Source organism: Patagioenas fasciata, chromosome 3 (genome assembly GCF_037038585.1).
Source record: "Patagioenas fasciata isolate bPatFas1 chromosome 3, bPatFas1.hap1, whole genome shotgun sequence".
NCBI lineage: Eukaryota > Metazoa > Chordata > Aves > Columbiformes > Columbidae > Patagioenas > Patagioenas fasciata.
In genome coordinates this window covers 30,492,718-30,513,790 of record NC_092522.1, presented here as the reverse complement: position 1 = coordinate 30,513,790, position 21,073 = coordinate 30,492,718, and the positions used below count along the sequence as shown (strand labels likewise).

At 40.2% G+C, this 21,073-nt stretch overlaps 1 protein-coding gene across 3 annotated transcripts in view; it reads right to left on the bottom strand.

The window, feature by feature from the left end:
* The window catches only part of BICRAL (BICRA like chromatin remodeling complex associated protein), a 46,605-nt gene that overhangs the window by 25,009 nt on the left and 523 nt on the right, over nucleotides 1-21,073 (bottom strand). The window contains exon 1 of one of the 3 annotated variants that reach the window (XM_065833326.2): nucleotides 11,711-11,839. The exons of 1 other annotated variant lie outside the window; for it this stretch is intronic. The gene's annotated coding sequence lies outside the window, so the exon portion shown is untranslated. Of the gene's footprint in view, nucleotides 1-10,521; nucleotides 11,590-11,710; nucleotides 11,840-21,073 lie in introns of those variants that run through there. One more of the 3 variants, XM_065833328.2, reaches the window with a different exon arrangement.

Sequence of the window (21,073 nt, the reverse complement as noted above, 5' to 3'; positions counted from 1 at the left end):
ATCGTTGACTCATGGTCAACCTGCTGTCAACCAAAACTCCTAAGTCCTCCTCTGCAGTGCTGCTTTCCAGCAAATCTGCCCCTAACCTGTACTCATGCCTGGGGTTATTCCTTCACAGGTGCAGGACCCTACACCTGCCCTTGTTAAACTTCATTAGGTTCTTCTCTGCCCAGTTCTCCAGCCTGTCCAGGTCTCGTTGCATGACAGCACAGCCTTTTTGTGTGCCAGCCCTTCCACCCGGCTTGGTATCATCAGCAAACTGGCTAAGGGTGCAGTCTGTCATACAAGAGGCTGAGAGCACCACAACTGTTCGCTCAGGGAACAGAAAGCTCTGGGGGAACCTTATCCCTGTGTACAAACACCTGGTGGGAGGCTGTAAAGAAGATCAAGCCAAACTTCTCAGTGGTATTCAGTGAACGAACAAGAGGCAAGGGGCACAAATTGAAACAAAGAAACAAAAAAAGTCACCACACCTCTGCAGGTAATCCAATACCAGCACAAGTTTTTCAGCAAGGTTATGGAGTCTGCACCCTTAGAGCCAGCCTGACCCCAGCTTGACACAGCCCTGAGCCGCCTGCTCTGGCTGAGCCTCCTGAGAGATGGTGGATGAGCTGATCTGACCTCCCTTCCCATTTCAGCTGTCCTGTCATGCTGTACCCTCTTTCCTGACATTTTTCTATACTCCACTGATTCTAAAACTGGTTTATACTGTAGACTAGGGCACCCTGTCCCCTATACTGCATAGCCTCATTCAGATTTTTTCTTCCATCTCCCATGCTTTAGCTTACAGAGAAGGCAGAAGCAAAACCAACGGATACATCACTGCAAGTATACCCCAATACCACCTCCTTGGGAGAACACGAAAACAAATCATGGCTACAGAGAACTACCTCAAATGTCAACAAAATCAGTATTCGTGAAGCATTACGTATCTTAAATAATTTCTCCCATGATTCAGTAGCACATGCGCTCACTGCTGCATACAGCCACCAGCATGAGCACTGACCACACAATTTAATGCTAAACAAATAACATGACATTTTATGATGTCACGAAATTTAAATGTGCATTAGTAGGAACAAATTAATAAGCAATTAAGTGATTAGTATTCTGCTTGACCACATAGTACTTATAGAAAGTTGCTACTTTTCTAACAGCTAAATTGCAAATCCACCTCTAAAAAGCAAGGTTTCAAAGACTCACAGCTAACCAAAAGTAAAGGGGAGGAAGGGAGGCGAGGGGTGGGGAAAGGAAAGAAATGTCTTTGCTTTACCAAACCAAGTATTGTCTGTGATTATACTTCAACGAGGGTTCAACATTACAGAAAGTGATCACAAAGAATTTTGTTCAATCATTACTCCTGTGGGTATTAAAACTATAGCACAAATTAGACAAACTTTGTAAATTCACTAAACTCCTGAGAACCTATATATAATGATTAGAAGGAAAATAAATTGGATGAAAACACCAATGAGATAAAATCTTAATGGTAATATATATTCTTCACTATTCAGTCCTTTAGCTGAACATGCTGTTGGCTTTACTGTAATAGGAAAAATAATTTGTTTTTTTCCTCATTTCACAAATATGACACAGGAAAAATCTACCCAACATACTGTAAACTCCTACCAGTTTACAACAGACAATAAAACCCAAACAAAACAGCTGCATTTTTCATAAACACCAAGAATCCCCAACAGTCCCCTCCAGAAGTACATCTTCCTAACAAGCCTTAATAACATTCTTTCCATCACTAGCAGAATCCTATGCGCACACACAAAAAACTAAATGCTATGTCATCTTAAAAAAAAAAAACAAACACAACCCCACACACATGGTTTACCAAAGAGCTCATCTGTATAAAACCATTACCAAGTTTTTATACGGCTGATCAATGTACCACCACAAAGCCAAAACCACTCCCATCATACACAGCTCTTGCTACATTCAGAAGTTGTTTTGATCAGCATTCGAAGACTAACAGGCTACGTGCTCCTGCGCCTTGAGAACTGCAAATGAAACACAGCCAGACTGCTCCCATCCCCGCAAATGATGGGTAGGTAACACTACACTAACATGCCGCTCCATGGCAGTGCTTTTGTGAAACACCACAGGACCACCACGCCATTTAAACAGCACACATAAGGGTGTGTGGTCTGTAAAAGGACAATCAAGATCACAGCCAAGCCACAAACCTATTTAGAGTAAATTCTGCTCCTCTTTTACCACAGAGACCCAAGATCTACATAACCACGTACCTGCAGGTCTAAATCTTTTTAACTGATGCATATTTTCAGTGAGGATTAGTGTCCTCGTAACTTCAGGACAGCAACAGAGGAGGTGCACAATCAGACCAAGTCCTTGCACACATAAAAGCAACTACTCGTTCAGTCTATTTAGAAAAGAGGGCAACTTCTGCAACACATGACCTTGACACAGATGATCATTTAAAAGTGTGTTAATAAACACAAGCCTGTCCTGTGAAATTTTCCTAACACGTTTTCTACAGTACAAACGGTAGAAAAGTTTGCTGCTTTACTTGCCAACTATCTTTTCAGTTTTACTATACACAAGCTATACAAATTCTGTCCTTCTTGCTGCTTTTTAACATATAGTGGGCCAAATCAATGACCAATCTATGAAATGGGTATAAACTCCATTAAACTAAGGCAGTTTGAAAACAAAACTTGACACAATGAGTGGAATTAAGGGGATTAGAGTTAACAGAACCTAGATCAGTTGTCCCCAAAGTGGAGTCTGTGCCCTCCACAGGGTGCACAGGACACTCCATTGGGATGCAGGAAGAAAATATTAAAACCTCAGTAGTACATGCATTTACTTTGTAAATAAATATACATATATTGGGGGTGCATGCTCAAAACATTTTTGCCAGCAGGGGTGTGTGATCAAAAACATGTGGAGATCACTGGCCTAGGCTCTCAAAGACTGACTCCCTTCTATGTTTCCATCAGCTGACAGAGGCTTTCCATCAGCTCCAGAGCAAGGGGGGCGGCTGGAGGTTCCAGGCAGGTGAGGCTTGGCAGGGCCATCAGGGTCCATCCGTGTGCCCAGGGCCTGGCAACAGCCCCAGACAGAGACACTCACAGAAAAATACACACTGGGAGGATTCATATAACCTGCCAGACAGTTGGTACAATGTAGCCTAACGAATACCGAGTTATCATCACTATTGTTCTACAGTGTTCCGGGTTTCCTTTTTAAAATAAATAAATAAATCGGTTTCTTTTAAGTAGGCCAAACTCAGCCCTGCTGGTGCCCTTTACAAAGGGAAAACCTTACTAATTAGTCACAACCCAGTACAGATATTCCCTGTAACTTATTAGCAAAGCCTCTACTGCTTTGTTTCACACCACTGCCATTGCACTGGTGAACCTGGTACGTACTTCCATGAGCGTCACATGTACCTGCGGAAGTGGCACTGCCTCTCCCTTTCGGGAAATAACCAGAGTGCCCAACAGAAAGGTGAAAGTAGTAAAACTGACAAGAAGTCCGGGTTATGCAGGCCAGCCCTCTGGGAACTGCTGAAACTGAAAATCTGTACCCTCCCAATGCTCTCACCTTACTACAGAACAACAGGAGAGCAGCCCTGTGCCCCTCTCATCCAGTTTTCCCCAGTCAGCTCAAGGGTTGGAACAGTTGCCTGGTACAGAAAAATGATCTGACAAAATACACTGATCTGTTTCAAGTTGGATTAGCTTGTTGATTTGGTTCCAGCTTGCCATGGGGCTCTGCAGGCGGCAGTGCCAGCACAGGAGGGAGCAGGAACGAGGGAGCTGGGCAAGCTGGGTGCCAGCACAGCAGCAGTGCTTCAGCCAGCTCAAAGCCACGGTCTGGTCACAGCCACACGCGTGCAGCTAATGTAACCACCGCTTTCACGTTAGCTACAGTGCAGGCAGCAAGCTGGCGGAAATTATTATTCCTCTACTCAGCGCTTATGAGCTCCCATCTGAAATCCTGTGTCCAGTTTCATCCTCTCCACCACCCCCCTGCTTCTTTAGAAGAAATACAGAAAAACCTGCAGGAGTCCAGCAGACTGCCAATGAAATCCTGCAGGCACACGACACTAAACCTGAGGGAACTACATTTCTTCAGCCTGGACAACAAGAAGGCTAACTGAGGCGCTACCTGCTGCCAGCAACTAGCTATAAAGAGTACAAAGACAGGCAGAGTCAGCCTCTTCTCATCAATGCACAGCAAGACACAAGGCAACGGCCAAAATGTGCAACACAGAAAATCCCAACCAGATAGAAAAGAAGTACACAAACAAGAATGCTCAAGCAAGAGGGTGGAATCACTCTCTTTGGAAATTTTTCAAAACTCAAATGGCCCTGACCAGCCTGTCCTAACTCTGAAGTTAGTTCCGCTTACAGCAGCATGCAGGGCCAGCTAAACTCCAGTGGGCCTTATCAGCCTAAGTTTCTCATCACTTTGCTACACAATCCACAGTATCATGCAACGCAGGCAGAGTCATTAAAACTGGATTTGTCCAGAAATAGTCCAACTATTCATACATGCCTCATATACGGTACATGAGTTTTATAACTTAAAAAATGGGAGTACTCAAAACCATCGTAAATACTGGATTTTAAATTCAGTCAAATTATATTCAAGTTTGTCACAAAATAATTATTTTCCTTTCTCATTTACAATTTCATACAACCTTAATACATAACTTCTGATACAAAACAGTAAAATACTATTTTCACATTTTGTAAAAAGCCTAGCATAATGGGTAGTTTCAGAAAACCAACATTTAGAGCAAAAATTCCCAAAAGTATGAGAAAATCAACATTAAAACTTGGTAAGCCACAAGTAAATAAATTTATCTGCAAAACTGTTGTAAAAATCTACTGAGTCATAACTTCCATGCAACTATGTAGCATCAATTCCTGACTGGCAGCATGCTGGCCCATGACTTCTGAGAGTGGACACCTACCTTTGGAAACCAATGCTTTAAAGCAGGGGTGTTGAACTCATTTTCACCGAAGGCCACATCAGACTCATGGCTGCCTCTGAAGGGCGGAATGTAATTTTACGACCATATAAATGTAACTACTCCTACATTTATATGGTCCTGAAATTATTTTTGGCCTTTCGAAGGCAACCGCAAGGCTAATGTGGCTCCCAGTGAAAATGAGTTTGACACCCCTGCTTTAAAGAGAGGGAATAACTGCTGTAGGTACAGATTTATGCTGGGAGACAATCAAGCTTGCATACAGTAACATATGTAGTACCTAAAGCAACTACTGTTTGAGTTCTGAGATATGCCCACTAATCCTCACAAGCTCGATAAGGCTTTGTACACATCCAGTCAGCAGGAACTCTGACGACACCTCCGTCATGCTTTATAACAGAGCAGAGCCACCAAATCTTCTGTACTGTTCTGTTGCCCTACACAATTCTTCAGAATTTAAATCTACACTGTTGTGAAATCTATCAGGAACTGTGCTCTAAAAAGCTAACAAAGCAAGAAATTTGGGAGTCTAACCTAGTAACACAGTGCAATATGCAAGTGTGAACTTTCTGTATAGATACGAAAATGTGTTTTTATTTCAAGATTCTAAATCCAAGTATTACTTTCAAGACAAACTGACAATGTTTGAAATTATCTGCAGAACTGAATTTAAGCATTGGTATTTCAAGACATATGTATGCAACAGATCACGAGAATAAATTTGTAATTTTAAATATTCAAAAGAACAATGCAAAACCTCTACAATAAAAACTACTCAAAAAAAATAAAAGAGGACTACTCAGGAGTCAGATCAATAGCAACGATCACATAACACTGAAGTGCTACCTCTCATGTTGCCAAGTGCAATAGAGCATATATTTTCATGGTTTCTAAGATCTGGTAGGAGATGAGCATCTAAGAGGACAAGCAGAGTCTTCACACAATTTTGCAGTATCAGCTCCACATACAGAAAGGCAAATAAAAACCACACGCTAAAGCACAGACAACCTACAAGAGATTGTTCATTCAACTCTTAAATTCAATTTCCCATTAGTATACCATAAAAGACTATTGATTTGAGTTTGGTAATTTTTCAAGCTTCCAAAAACTACAGTGATATTTTAATATATAAAGAAGGGAAGAAAAAAAAAAATAAAAGGAAATCTGCATTTCAATTGTTAACAGCATGTGTGATAGTAAAGGTTAACCCAGCTAGAGTCAAGCATCCTGACTACACCCGTGAACCCCCAGTCCAGCTGTCTAAAATGTGCTTTCCCCCCCACACATGTTCAGAACTTCATTTCTGATTTATTCAATACAATTTTTTCCTACTGCATCCAGAGATCTTCTTGGCAACCTCAAAACCTTGACTAGACTTTCATCTGAAGTAGATTTTTTAGAACACATAGAGAAAGCCCGGAGTATCTCACGGCCTGCAGGTCAGGATGGTTCCCTGCCCCCTGAGATCCACCAGGTGGAACACTCAGCTCAGCCCATTCCCTCGGCAGTGACAATCCTCATCACTACACTATGGCCTATTTTGGGCTCTGTCTCCCAAGATGCTCCACCGCATACATAATTCTTCAGGAATCTCAATATTCATAAAACATTTTGAAAGGTCCTGGTTTAATCCCAATAGAGGAAAAGGAGGAGGTGTAATTTCAACATTTCCTTCAGAAAGGAATGTTTGCCTGCCCAAAGGAAGTTAGATCCTCCTAAGTATTTCCAGGAACTACTGTATGCAATAACAAAGGCTATTAGCATATACTATTTGTGCAACACAATACTTCAAAAAATGTCTTGAGTCAGTTCTTCAGATGTTTTTACCTTGTTTCTACTAGAGGATATCTGTGTTGCTCTAGAACATTTTAACACTAGTGCAAGAAAACAAACGAAAGCAATAAAACTGATTGTCTCTTTGTGACAGTTAATCGTGGTAATTTTTATTTTGCCTAAAACCTCAGCGATTCTCAATTAAACCAAAAATTATACAGACACAATAGTTGGGTTTTTCCACAATGAAAGCAGAGGCAAATGAACAGTTGAAAATGAAGATATACATACTCATTTAACTACATGGTGATCTTGAAAAGCGCATCAGTTCAGGTCAGCGTTTATGCATTTACACTGGTGCAACAAGGGCTTTCCTGATACTACTTATTCCAACTTTCAAACTAGTACAGCTGTAGATCACAAAAGCTAGTACAGTTTATTAATCTTGCTGCTTTTCCATTATCCTAAGAAAGCAAAACATGCTTGTTTTTGCAGGCAATCCCTATGTCTATGCTGGACTGGTGTTTGTCACCATAAAAAGCCTTTAAAGCACAGACACAGCTTATTCCAGCAGAACTACTAGGAGAAATTATGCCAACTCCCTGAACAGAACGAACTACATTATCAAAGACGCTCTTATGCCTGGACTGTATCTATTACTTAGATGGGATGACACTTCCAGGCTCTCATTTCTATATTAAAAAGCATCAGCCATTAGACTTATCACAAGCCTAATGGAGTGTGAAAAGGCACAATCATTGACCATTACAGCCACATTATAAAACATAACTAACTGCACTTATGCAGATACAACTTTTCTGGAATCAATGTGGAAGTACACCAGCAAAACTGAAAATATAACTGGAGTACTGCGAATGTCCAAGTTGCACACCAACGCATCCAGACCTGCAAAGCTCTTCAAATATACACTATGGACCTACCTCTGGTGCCAAACTTCATGGATATAGAGAGTGTCCTTGGAGGAAACTGGAAATGCGGTTTATAATGACAGGACTTTTGTTTTCCTCTCAGTACAATTAAACTAAATATATAAACTAGTTGAAAACAACGCATGGGGGAGTGGGAAGAAGGCTGGAAAACTGTGCATCTATACGGTGATGTAAATATTTAGCTATGGGAAAACTATCTCAAGTGCACAACTATGTAGCACTGACTTAAAGCCACACAAGAGAGTATTATCAAGTCAAGAAGACAGGTGTTAATACGCAAGGCACGTACTCAAAGCACGAGCAAAACCAGAACACATTTAAAATACGTTAGCACCATACTAGCAAACAGGCCAAGGTCTACCAATGAAAGCACAATCGGTTTCGTGTATAAAGACTGAGCGCTTCTGCACTCCTCAGTCAACACAAGCTGCAAGAAATACAAAGTATTACTTGCAAGGACAACAAAAAGAAAGAACTTCTAAGCCCAGACCAAATCAAACAAACAGATCTAAAAAGAAAAGATGTAGTATATTTAAATACTCTCTGCCAAAGATCCCAAGATGAGAATACATTTTGCTCTAATGCAAGCAGGTCAGATTAGAGAATATATACATAGTCATTTGGCAAGTACTAGGCCCTGAGAGAATATAAACTCGTCATTTTTATCCCATTTTTGTCACTTGTTCATAAGTTTCACAAATTAATGAAAAAACCCACACACAATCCACCAGACATTAGTGTACAGAGAAATTTTATTGTATAAAAACACACCACTAAAAAAAATCACTACCTTGCTCTCGAGACTGTTAGCATAAATGCAAAATAATCACTTTGAATGCATTTAATGTAATTACATTTCTGAATTGTGTGAATACTGTATTCCACACTCAACAGATTTTTAAACAATGAAAGTTTTAGCAGGTGTGTTGTTTAAAAAGCTAACATGTTAACATAGTTGTCCCCCCACCAAAGTCTTTAGAAACGAGTTTATATACAGACAGTCTTTTTAGTATATGCCAAGCAATAAATGTGTACTGCACTAGAAATGTCGTTTAAAACCTTTCAACACCAACAGACAAATGACTGAAACAGCCTCAAAATTACTCCCAAATTTAAAAAAATCTCCCATTTCCTTCAGGGACGCATGGGGAAACCCTCCTATGATCTGTCAAAATGCATGAAAGGGAGAACTAAATAAGCATTCTACCCTCCTTGGTGGGCGCAGCACGACTTTGTCTGGCAGCATACTTGCTGTTCCTCAATACATATGTTGTCGGTATTAAATTAAAGTCTCGTGAGTGCTGATCAGACCGCACAGAAATGTTTAAAAAAAAAAAAAAATCTCTGATCAAAAAATTGGAGACCATTTTCAACGCTCTCCCTACAAAACAGCACCAAAAGAAAACTTTGAAAGCCCGCTAAAGTGGAGCTGCCATATTTGAGTAATTTGGAAAAGGCACTGCTTCCTGTGAGACATAAAAGTGACAGAAGATTGAATAGATGCTAGTCCCTCCCCTCGAAAAAAATCACCAAGAGTAACAGCAACACAATGAGTTCCCTACCCACCCACCTGAAATTCACTTGCCCTTGTACTTTTGCAAGCACTTTCAGAGGTGTTAAAGTGAGGATTGCTTTGCCTATTGTGCTGCACAACAGCATTTTTTAAAGACGGATTTTTAATGAAGGGCTGTATTTTGGCCATCATTCAACAAGATGTTCTTTCAAGCCTTTTTCCTGCACTGTGAAGACACCTCAAGAAATCTGTATTTCAAGAGGTATGAAATGTGATGTTTACAGGCTTTAATTTGGGAGCAGAGTCACCAAACCCGTTTAACGCTTCACAGAACCTCGGGAGATGGGGGAGGCCTGAGAAGGCCAAACAACACCGATGGGGCCCTTCCCAAAACACCCATGCGGGGAAGGGGGAAAAAAACACACAAACAACACAAAAGCGAGCAGCTTCTGGGATTCCGGGGAAAGAATTTCTCGGCTCCCGAGACAGAAACAGCCCGAACGGGGCGCGGCGGCAGTAGAAAGAGCCTCAAAATGGCGCCCGTGGGGGAGGAGAGTCAGAGCGAAACTGCGCAACAAACGCTGGCACAGAGCCAGACAGCGCCATCTTCCCCATTCTCCCACTGCCACCGACAGTGGCACCGCCAGCACCGAACACCGGCTGCCCAGCCCGGGCACGGCCGGAGCAGCTCCGGGGCACTCTGTTCTTCTTCCAATCTTGTTTCGCTCCGTGCTGCCGAGCCCCGGGGAGACGAGTGGGGTGCGGGGAGCTGAGAACCGGGGAAAAGCGAAGGCCTCTGCATCGCCTTCCTTCCCCCACTGATTATTTACTAACAGTTTTAAGGAAATATAAACGTGCCCTCTACACGTCCTTCAATCTTCCCCGGTTTTTAACATTACTAGCTCTGCTTTCTGCCGTAATCCATAAACTAATTTTGCAATTAATAGCAGAAACATTATAAATCAAGTACTGAAGTCGTTGTTCCCCCCCCCCCCCCCGCCCCAAACCAACAAAATACGAACTGTGAGGATTTCAGAAAATCCCCATCACAACCCAACCGCTTTTAGGCACAAATAAAAATTATGGAACATCGTTTCTTTTACGGAAAATAATCCCAGCAGCACAACAGATCAGATTCACGTCCTCGAGCGAACCAAAGCAAAACGAATTACTCCAGAAGAGACGATTTATTGTTAAGTTTTTAAAAGAGGCGTTACAGTTAAATATTCTCTCTCCAAAAGAAAAAAAAAATCAGTGAAAAACTTGTTCCTGAAAAGGAGGAAAAAAAAGCGCTGTTAGCCCAAACCTACCGCCCGAGCATTTCGCGCACACACAAAAAGCAGCACCGTTTCCATTCCGTGGTTAAAAGCAGGAGACACGGAGCAATTCCGAGGAAATGGCAAATAAAGAACCAAAGAAATCAAATCAGATCTAGTAGCGACACAGAAAACCAGAAAACGAGTGAAAAATAAATCCCCAGAAGGCACGAATCTGAGACATAAGCTCAAAGAAATGACAAGATTAGGGTGGTGGCGAGTGGACGGGGGGAAGGAAAAAAATAAGCCAGGAGTGAAAAAGGAAAAAAGAAAAGAAAAATCCTTCCCAGCTCCACAGCCAGGAGAGAGACGAAGTGTCTCCATTTTCCCGACGAGAAGGAAGAAAGAGTGTTTCACAGACCACAGAGCTTTAGAGAAAAGCAAAGAAACGAGGGGGGAAAAAAAAGAGGGAGGAGATTTGAAAAGATTATTTTTCTTTCTCCCTCACACACTCTCTCTATCCCCCTCTCTCCCTCTCACTCTCTCTCTCACACTCACACATAACACACACACTCCCTCCTCTCCTCTTTCCATCCCTCTCTTGATGGCCATCAAGGGGGCGGAAAATAAAAAAAAAAAAAGACAACAACAACAACTAATTTTAAACCGGCTCAATCAATGAGTCATTAAAAGAGATTTTTCTTCCCTCCTCTCCTGAATTTGCATGGCATCAGCAAGAAAAAAAAAAAACCAAACCTCTCCCCTCTCTGCAGCTATCAGCCTGGACCTGAAACCTTATCTCTCCCTTCTACCCCCCCGCCTTTATTTTAAGAAACAACTTTTTTTTTTTTTTTTAAGTGCCCTCAGCAGTCACCACCACCAGGCTCGCCGAAAACAGAAATATATGGTTCATTTCCATGTGAATCCACATCTGCCCAAACAACAGCCACCCACAAAATATCCCTCTTCTTCCTCCTCCTCTCCCCTCTCTCTCGCTCGCTCTCTAGATATATATTTATATACATAGCCCCAGAGCCAATAGCTCTCTGGGCTGAAACCTAATATCCTGGTTTTGGCAACTCCTGGCTGTTAATTTGCTCCTCTTTCTTTTCTGTCTGTCTGGAGATAGATTTCCCCCCTCTCTTTTCCCTCCCCGAAGGAAGGGAGGAAGGAGGTTGTGTGTTTTTTTTTTTTCCTTGAAATTTTTATCACAAAATTATAATACACTCAAAGGGAAACTCACCGTCATGAAAAAGCAGTGCCTTGTCAACGGGGTTTCTTCGCCATCACATCAGGGGCTGGCAGTGTAAGAGAGAGAGAGGGAGAGCGAGAGAGCGAGGGAGGGAGGGAGGGGGAGAGAGAGAGCGAGAGAGGGGGACAGAGGGAAGCGAGCGAGAGGAGAGCGCGGCACAGCGCGGCACAGCACCGCACCACGGCACCGCACCGCGCCGCGCCGGCGGGCCCGGCACCGCGCCGCACCGCGCCCGCGGGGCCCCGCCGCGCTGCTCCGCCGGCACACGGTGTCGCAGCGCCGGGCACACGCACCGCCGCCCTGGCATGATGAGCCCCAGCCCCAGCGCTCGCCTCTTGTACCGGTAGTCCCTTTAAAAACTTTACCTCCTTTTCTATATATATATATTTTTTTTTTTTTTTAGAAAGTCGTACATCTGACTATATACGACCTACGCTGTTTACTTTCGGTTAAAAGTTGACACTTGGGTTACGGAAACGTACCAAAAAAAAAGTCCCACTAAAAAGAGCATTAATTTCAACAACTTGATTGGCCTCCTTGATACTAAAGTTGTAAACGCACTTGGGGCAGCCCCCAGAAAAATAAATGCAAGGTCACCTTGAGAAATACAAGATGTGATCCTCTTACAAGTCGCAATATTTTGAATATTTTTAGATAACGTTCTCTTCACCTTCGATTTCAGCTGCTTGAAAACGTGTCTGGCTAACCTAAAAATACTATTTTGGAGTCAAAGCTTATAGCACATAGAGTTCATTGATACAATTCTACAACTTTTTTCAGCTAAAAGCATTAATAGAATAATTTTGTTGAAAACTTTGGGATTATGCAAAAGTAATGTAACTCAAAAGATACACTTTATTCATTAAAACATTTTTTATTCAGATGATTCAGAGTAGCCTAGTTTATTTAAATCAAAAACATTTTGATTGAAAACAGATTTAGATTCTCAGCACGTAGAGATATGTATGGTAATGCTTTTAAAATAAGAAAACTCTTTAAGACCCTTTTTCTTCTGGTATTCATCATTCCCAAGGATGTGCTCACAACAACCTTTTCTCTTTTTTTCGTAAGAAAATGTAACTTTGTTTAAACTCCTTTGAGGACTTTATTTAGTAGCACATTCTTCTTTCTTACCTTTACAGCGCAAAAAAAAAAGTTTTTATTTTTTAAGTACAATGACATGGAACTTCCCCAGGAAGTGGGCCAGATTTTTTTATGTTTAAAAGAAGTCAGCACCTTAGTATTGTTTTCAATTAGAACCTGGTTATATTATTTAAGTAATCAACTCCTGTTATAATACAGGAAACAAAGGTTAAGTCTGATTTCAAACCTTTGCCAAAGCCACAACTCACCTGCAATTCTTGTTTACATGTATGCCTGCTGCAGTAGAACATTTAGGTGGAGTTTCAAATCACTCCCTAAATGGAAAGGCTGGGCTTTAGAGCAGGAGTCTAACAGATCCTTCATGCGGTCCAGACTTATTAAACACAGACATGGCACTGCCTAGACCATCAGTCAATATATTAACTGCACTTTTATAAATTCAGGATGGGCCTGAATAGCCAACAATATGGATGTAAACACCACACGTCAATGGGCTCAGCATCCTTGTTGCTCTTACAGCAGGCCTGACACTAGCATTAGAAAATCAAAAAGGCCAAACTTCAAGGTTCCTAACTTCAGCAAATGCTTCAAGGGGTCGAACTCTGCCCTGAATTAAAGCCTACTCAGTATCACTGGCTTTAGAGAGCATTGCTCAAGTAGGAACTTGTGAGCTAGAAAGACAACACAAGTGTTCTTCTTTGGTTAACAGGAAGGAACTTGGCTTTGGAGGTTACAAAGCAGAGCATCTGATCAGTATAATAATAATATTATTATTATTGTCATTATTATCCCAGTCCTACAGAAACTACAAATAGGAAGTAGGCAATAGAAAGAAGAAATAGGAAGGAGGACAAATTACTTTGAATAGATTCCCTTACCATAAGAAATGCAAGAAACCCTATGCAAATTGTCCACAGTTGTACCATAATTTACACACACTTTCCCTGAAGGATGTTTTAAAACAGCATTGGTAATAACCTTGCTAAGTGGGGACAGTACAAAAATGGAAGGAGAGCTAACATCTATACAAACACCCTGAAGCAACTAGATTTCTCCAGACAAACACAAGACAGAGTTTACGACTGAAAACCCTTTACATTGCCACTAAGTAGATAAAACCAAACCACAACACACTGTACCCTCTGCAGAAGTAAACTGGCATATATTTCTATATTTGATATATCTGTTCAGAAACAAAATTGGCTGAGGTAGAAATGGTTACTAAAAAAAAAAAAAAGTTGGATATGACTTTATAGGTCAGATTGAAGTACACATTTAAGGCAAAAATAATGTTATTTTTAATACTAAGAAGTTTCAATGTAGGCTTCAGTTGTAGTGTTACCATGTCCTGATGTACTACAGAGTTTTCCAAACCATGTTTGTAAAGAAACACTGTTTTTTTGCCATGAAGTACTCATGCTTTTTTGAGAGGATTACATGGTGTTTCTGAACTGAGTATCATTGCCCCAGGAGGCTGCCCCTCTTCTCACTGCCTTACTGCATTAACACAAAAGAGCCTAATATGTCAAAATTCTTCTGCCCCAAGGTAACGTGCCCAGAGCTGTCATCCTCAACCAAAGTCCTATTACCCAAATCACATACAATGCACATTCACTTGCTGTCTCTCCTTAGCTTCCTCAATCACATTAATTCACTTTCTCATTCATTTTCCTGCAGCAAATTCAGAAAGAGTAAGAGGAAATAAGCATGAGAAGAAAGGCAAGATCAGCATCAAAAAGGAGCAGGAGAAATCTTTAACAGATGCTGGCGTAATAATTCTTAAGTACAGCTATGAGGAACACCATGTGCACCCATCACACAACATGCTACTTGGCTATATTTTGACATCAGCTGTCAAACTGCGACCATGCTATTTAACAACTACCGCTCTCATAGGTGTGCAAAGACACCAGATGACATTTGGAGTGAGCCAAGATACATAGTCCTGAAATGACAGATTGTGCAGAAGTGAAAATTAAGCTTAGATATTGATAGGGAGAAAATAAGGGGGTACAAAACACCCTCCCCATTCATTCTGTCTCCAGGTTTCTCTCAGATCAAGTCACTTCATTATTATTCAGCCAATTTTTCCATGGTATCACAAGCACTGCAATCCTCGTGCAGTCATGAATTTGTACCCCAAAAGAAGATAAAGCAGCAGCAGCAGATTCATAAGAAATAATTTAAGGACTAAGCTGTTTGCATTAGAAGAATGAATTCCAGAGTCGCCCCAAGATTCTTGCATGAATAGTTGTTTAGTAACCTCAACTCACTGCATCCTCTCTGAGGTTTAATGGATGGAAAAGAATGCCATTTCTTCAATTGCAGCCTTGCTTCCCCAGCTCTATTGATGGCACTTCTTCCTCCGATGCTGCTTTACCTCTCCATCCCTTAACACGTTTTTTGTGTCAGCTCATCACCAGACACACCATTTATCCAACTACATACTGTTTTGTTAATTACTGATTTGGATAAGAATAAATAAGCTTGAAGGCACAGAAACAGAGGTCATCATTAAAAGATGCAAGCAATAGAAAGGTAGAGTACACAACACTTGAAAAGTAGGACACTCAAATACAGTAGCAGGAACTTTAACTTGGAATATAAATGCAACATCCCACAGGAAAAATTCAGTTTGATACCCATATCAGCTGTCAAATTTTGAAAAGTTGCCACCAATACTTGGATAACCCACCAGTAAAAATTTCCTAAACATTACAAATTTCAGCTTGATACCACACCTTACACAAAACAGTGCTTACAAAACCAGGATCATAATTGCATAGTGTAACTTATAAAGCTGTATGACTCCAGTATGAATCATCACACCAAACACTGGACTACCTAACTAATACATATCTTAAAGGGTGACTGGTCAGGACATAACTAAGCGTGAACTTCAGAGCAAGAGATTTACACCATTACCAGCAGAGAGACAGTTTTCCATGACTACAGATTATGTGAAGAACAATGGGGCTGCTCTGTGACAAATCCAAAGAACAAGTGTTGAAGAACTACACTCCTCTGAGATATGGATCTGAGGTATGGAAGACAGTAAAGGAAAACGTGGTGACTGGACCTCCCATTGAAACAAACGACAACGCAAAATTATTACTGGAACAGATCAAGAACAACTATATCATGCTCCAGGTTATTTAAAGAGTCTCATATTCTTCAGCCTAGAGTAACTTAAAAAGGAGAATTAAGTTTGAGAGATTAATAGCTCTCACTTCCAATTTAGAATCATCTGAAGATACTCAGCTACTGAAATGCATTGGAAAAAAAACACTTCTGGAGACAGAACTTCACTGCGGTATGTGAAGAAAGAGAGAAGCTTGTAAAATATTCGTAGTCCATTTGGTTAGCATAGATGAATGAGAAAAAAAATTAGGTAAGTAAAGATACAGAAATACATAAGTATGTTACTGAGTAGATGGACACAAGGTTTTGAAGAAAAAAAAAAGTACTAGTAGTAATTAAAAACAGCAGCGAGGTAATGAAGCTAACAAAAGGACCATTCCTAATACAACTGAGGTGCCATGGATGATTAAAAATAAAATATCAAATAAATATTAATAGAAGGAAACTAAACAAAAATTGAGACCTAAAACATGAAACCAAGCATTATAGGGATAACAGACACAGTGGAATAGTAAGTAACACCAAAAGCATTCATGTTCAGGAGAGAGACACAAACATGCTGAGCTATACTTGTATAAGGACAAGACAAAATAGAGGAACAAAGGGGACGCTATAAATAAAGCATCATCAATGTCACATCTTTTGAGAAAGAATGGTTTTACTTGGTTGTTTCTGGGACCCTACTAGAAACAAATTGGACAAGATTTGGATATGAAGACTGCTATAAGATAAGCTTATCAATATGAATGGAATTTATTCTCTCAGATTTAGACTGAAGAACAAATGCTAATAATAGGAGGTGGTCCTCCTTCAAAACGATAGCTGACAGATTTTTTCATAAGATGAATAAAAGGCAAAAAGTACAAGTTTAGTTTTGTTAACTAATGAATATACTACAGGAAAGCTAACAGAAAAACAGTAAACTTGGATACGATGACTTCAAGTTAATTCTACTTAAACTATTCAGAAAAAAAAAAATGGAATATGTTTGCAATTAAGATTCACAATTCTAAAATGGAAAACTTTTACAGACTATTGAACTGAGGTGATCCATTGAACTGGCTAGTCCAATAACCAAACATAGTTTTCTGGAACGTTTTAAAATAAACAAAAATGTAAAAGCATCTGAAGGAATTCCAGAACTAATAGAATAACTACATCAAAGGGAGAGTGCACAAGACATCTGTAGTTTACATATTCTGTCTTTGGAATTTAACTGATGTCAATTAGCAAGTCAAGATTCTAAATACAAGTAAGTAGCTAGGCCTGGACCAAGACCTAAGTGCTCTTCTGCTCTTGAGCTTTCCTGTTTACTGTATTTGGGGCTGCCTTTATTCATCTTGAAGTGCCTCTTGTCATAAAACGTTGTGCTTTGAAGTCTGTCCCTGGTTTTGGAGGATAACTCATTTTCATAGAAATGAATTTGTTTCCCCGCCTTTGGCATTGGGAACACCAGGTTCTCAGAAAGGACCAGCTCAGACTCGTTTCAAAACAAGTGCACCTTGACTGGTCAGAATATAATTAGCATCTTAAGCATTCCCAAGGATTACATTTCAAAGCTTTTGCATTACTCACAGCAATTAAGATGTACCAAGTAAGTTTTATAACTTTTGCTCTAACTCTCTAATTAGTGATTTTAAAACACACATATTTTACATTGTCTTGCCTTTCCATATGGCCAAATATATGAAGCACAACATTTTAGTCCAAACAAAAGCTTTTCTGAAAAACAATCAGTATGCCAAACATAACATTACAGGAAGTTGTTGTTTTTTCCCAAGAGAGGAACACAGAGATACAGTGACTCAACAGTCACTTTTACCGAAGCCTCATTCCACCATGAAAACTGTACAGTCTACAGTATCTTAAGTGAATCATAATTTAGCTTACATCTTTAATGCCTGATCACAGTGCCAGAGGAGTTCAAAGCGCCCTTATTAAAACCAGCAGCAAGATAGGATGGCTGCACAAGCCACTGCAGCACCTACTTTGTAGCCAGAAGTAATTACGTTCACCTGCTAATCTCTCCTGAAGAAACTCAGTCTAACCAGCAGAGATCACATCTATCAGATGAAAGCTCCGTGCAAGACATAGGGGCCAGTAGTGCTTTTCTTGAAAACACAGCTCAAAAACAAAATAGCATTTTGTGTGTGTGACAGTGCAACATACATGCATTACACCCTTTGGAATAAAAAATGTCAGTGTTGGGAATAAATACCAATTATAAGGAATAACTATATTTAATTCCTTCCTTTGCCTGAGAGAGTGCAAATCTACATCTTGAGATAACACCACAACTATCAGGTTCTTGACTTTCACAGACTCAGGAACCTCAGGTTTACAAAACTATTATTCTGAGGCCAGAACACCCAGTTGCCTCTGTGGACCTCATGTTTACTCCCCTCTCTTCCTAAAATAACAATGGAATGAGATCTCGAACCTTCACCTGACATATGCAATACATCACACTTCAAAAGGCTGTGGAGTTAACACTGCTGAGCTAGTTTAAACCAGTACAAAATATTTCAGGTAGAGACCGTTCAAGAGGTATAACCATGTGGTACAGATTTAAACCTGGAAGCATGCATAATGGAGCGTACGTTCTGGCGTTTCACAACGCTAGATTCAAGTAAGCATGTGCCACCTACAACTTCATGTAAAACAGTAACACTGTACAGTCCAAGCAACAGCAGAAGGTCTGACTGAAGTGACTACTGGCTGCTTTAGAACCACAGAGGATGATGTAAAGCATGTCTGTGGGAAGAGGGAGGGAAAAAAATAGTAAAAAATTATAACGTAGTCAGATAGGCAGAACTATGTACCTTACTCATATCTAATATCCTCACAGAGCTAAACTGCTTACAAAAATGAGTCCAAGCCTGAGCTAGAAGGCTTATATTTTATTCAGGTGGTTACTGTTTGGGAAATTGTAAATCCTCTGTTCTCTTATGAGCATGTTAAGCAGCCATAAAACATAGAAGTTGTTGCCAGCAAAGTCAGGAAGAAAATTGTCAGTCTTCGTGTTACCACAAAAAAAAAAAAAAACCAAAACCCACATATATATATACACACACCAGTATCAATTATACCAAATCTTCAAATTATAAGTGTAAAAAGTCGATGTGGAACATAAAGATTATATGGTTAGAAGGATTTTACTGCTCCATTTTTATTTTTTCGTTATCATCATACACTTCAGCTTCTTCTATCTGGGGTTATTTTACTCCTAACCCAAAAAACATTTGTGTGCATTAGCATGGTGAAAAGATTGCAGTCTCTCCCAGAAACTCCGATTCACAAGTGTATTCGGTCCTCATTAATTTAAACCTCCCATCACTTCTAGAAAAAAAAAAAACCAAACATTTCGAATACCTAGCTAAGTACCCAAATGTAATAAAAAGTAATAATTATACTCCAGCATAACATACTTATCATTTCTTTCGAACTGTGTGCACCACTGTTTTCTTGTAATCTTTTCACATATAAAGTTGTTTTATCCATGTAACAATACAGCTGTACTCCAGTAACATTTGTTCAAAAGCCGATATTCTCACGTATGGCATAGGCACTTACATCACTATTACCACGTGTATTACCTACACTCATGGGAGCATAAGGCAAAAAAGTCTGCTATGTAAAATGAAATGTACACATCTTTCTTATGAAACAAGATAGAGATAAGGATTTGTTTGTTACAGTGAAATACACCATATTCCTGTCTAATGTAACATTACTGAAATTACTGCAGGAGTAGATTTGACTATTAGAAAAAATGCCTAAGATTTGCTAAATGCATCATCTAAAGACACTGTGGTAGGGGTGAAAAAAAAAATCGAGATAATATTTCAAGATACCTTTTTACGTAATTGAGCATTCTACCTTTCTACAAAGTAAGAGGTTCTAATTTTTAAGACTCAAAATGTATTTTTTTTAGAAACAAAATTCTGGACACATTAATATTGCAGTGTTGTTACAGTTAAGAGCTGTAATTCATTAACCACTACATTACCCATCCTGCTGCCCCCATCCAACCTGCTCCAAAGTACTGTTATACAAAAATCCCATGAAATCTCCTGATTTTATATTGTAACAATGATAAGGCAAGAATATTCTCTATTTTAGTGCAAGTCCTTTGTGGATTACAAGGATTAAAGGCATTTCACTGCCTTCTGTCATCCTAACTGGGTTGACATCATTACATATCAGGTTCAGGTGCTCCCTACCCTCTAACAATGTTATGTCCAACACAGAAATTAAGCTGTGTTTCTCAGGAAACAGCAAACAATGGCTTTGTTTTTTAATCCAAGGCTACTTTCAAAGGCTCACTGTAAGTAACAGAAAAATCTATACTTCCCAATAGGAATATTGAACACTAATGCTTTCACCAAATAAAGGACAGTTAATTCAGAATATCTACTCTGTGTTTTCATTTGTGTTTCAATTAATAGTTTTAGGTCCTGTGTTAATTTATTATAGCTAACTTCAAAATGCCAAAGCAAGAGAGATGATACTTGCAGAACTGGAGTTAAAATTATATGCTCATAAGATGGTGTTTTGTGTTAAATTTGTTTGCAAAAATTAACGTCCCATGAAACAGAGGTGCGGTTCTCAAAAGAATGTATCAGAACAATGGTTACTTTTCTACTTTGTGTGTACTTAATTTCAGGTTCCTGCTGCAAATTTATTTAAAACACAACTCCTAATTATAGAACTTCAACACATAAAGGGAATCTTCCTTGCCATGTTTCCATATAGGCCTCCGTGGATTTCTCACCCAGACCTCCTCTAGGCACAACAATCCACAGGCATTGCATTTCCCCTCAAGAACTGAACTGAACTCTCTTCTGGAACAAAGCAGTCAAGAAATCAAACAGGCGGCTAAGGACAAAAACAACCAGTCCATTTGGCGGCACCTCTCCAGCTACCTCCAACTATTAACAGCCTTAACCATAACTACATCACTGCAGAAGAGGACAGGGCAGGGAAGGTTCGTCACACGCCACGTTCCAAGCGCCTCCCGCAGCAACCGCCGCTGCGAGGCCGCCGGCCGCCCAGGCCCGCGACTCCGCACCACCGCCGGGCACCGCACCCGGCCGCCCACCGGGCACA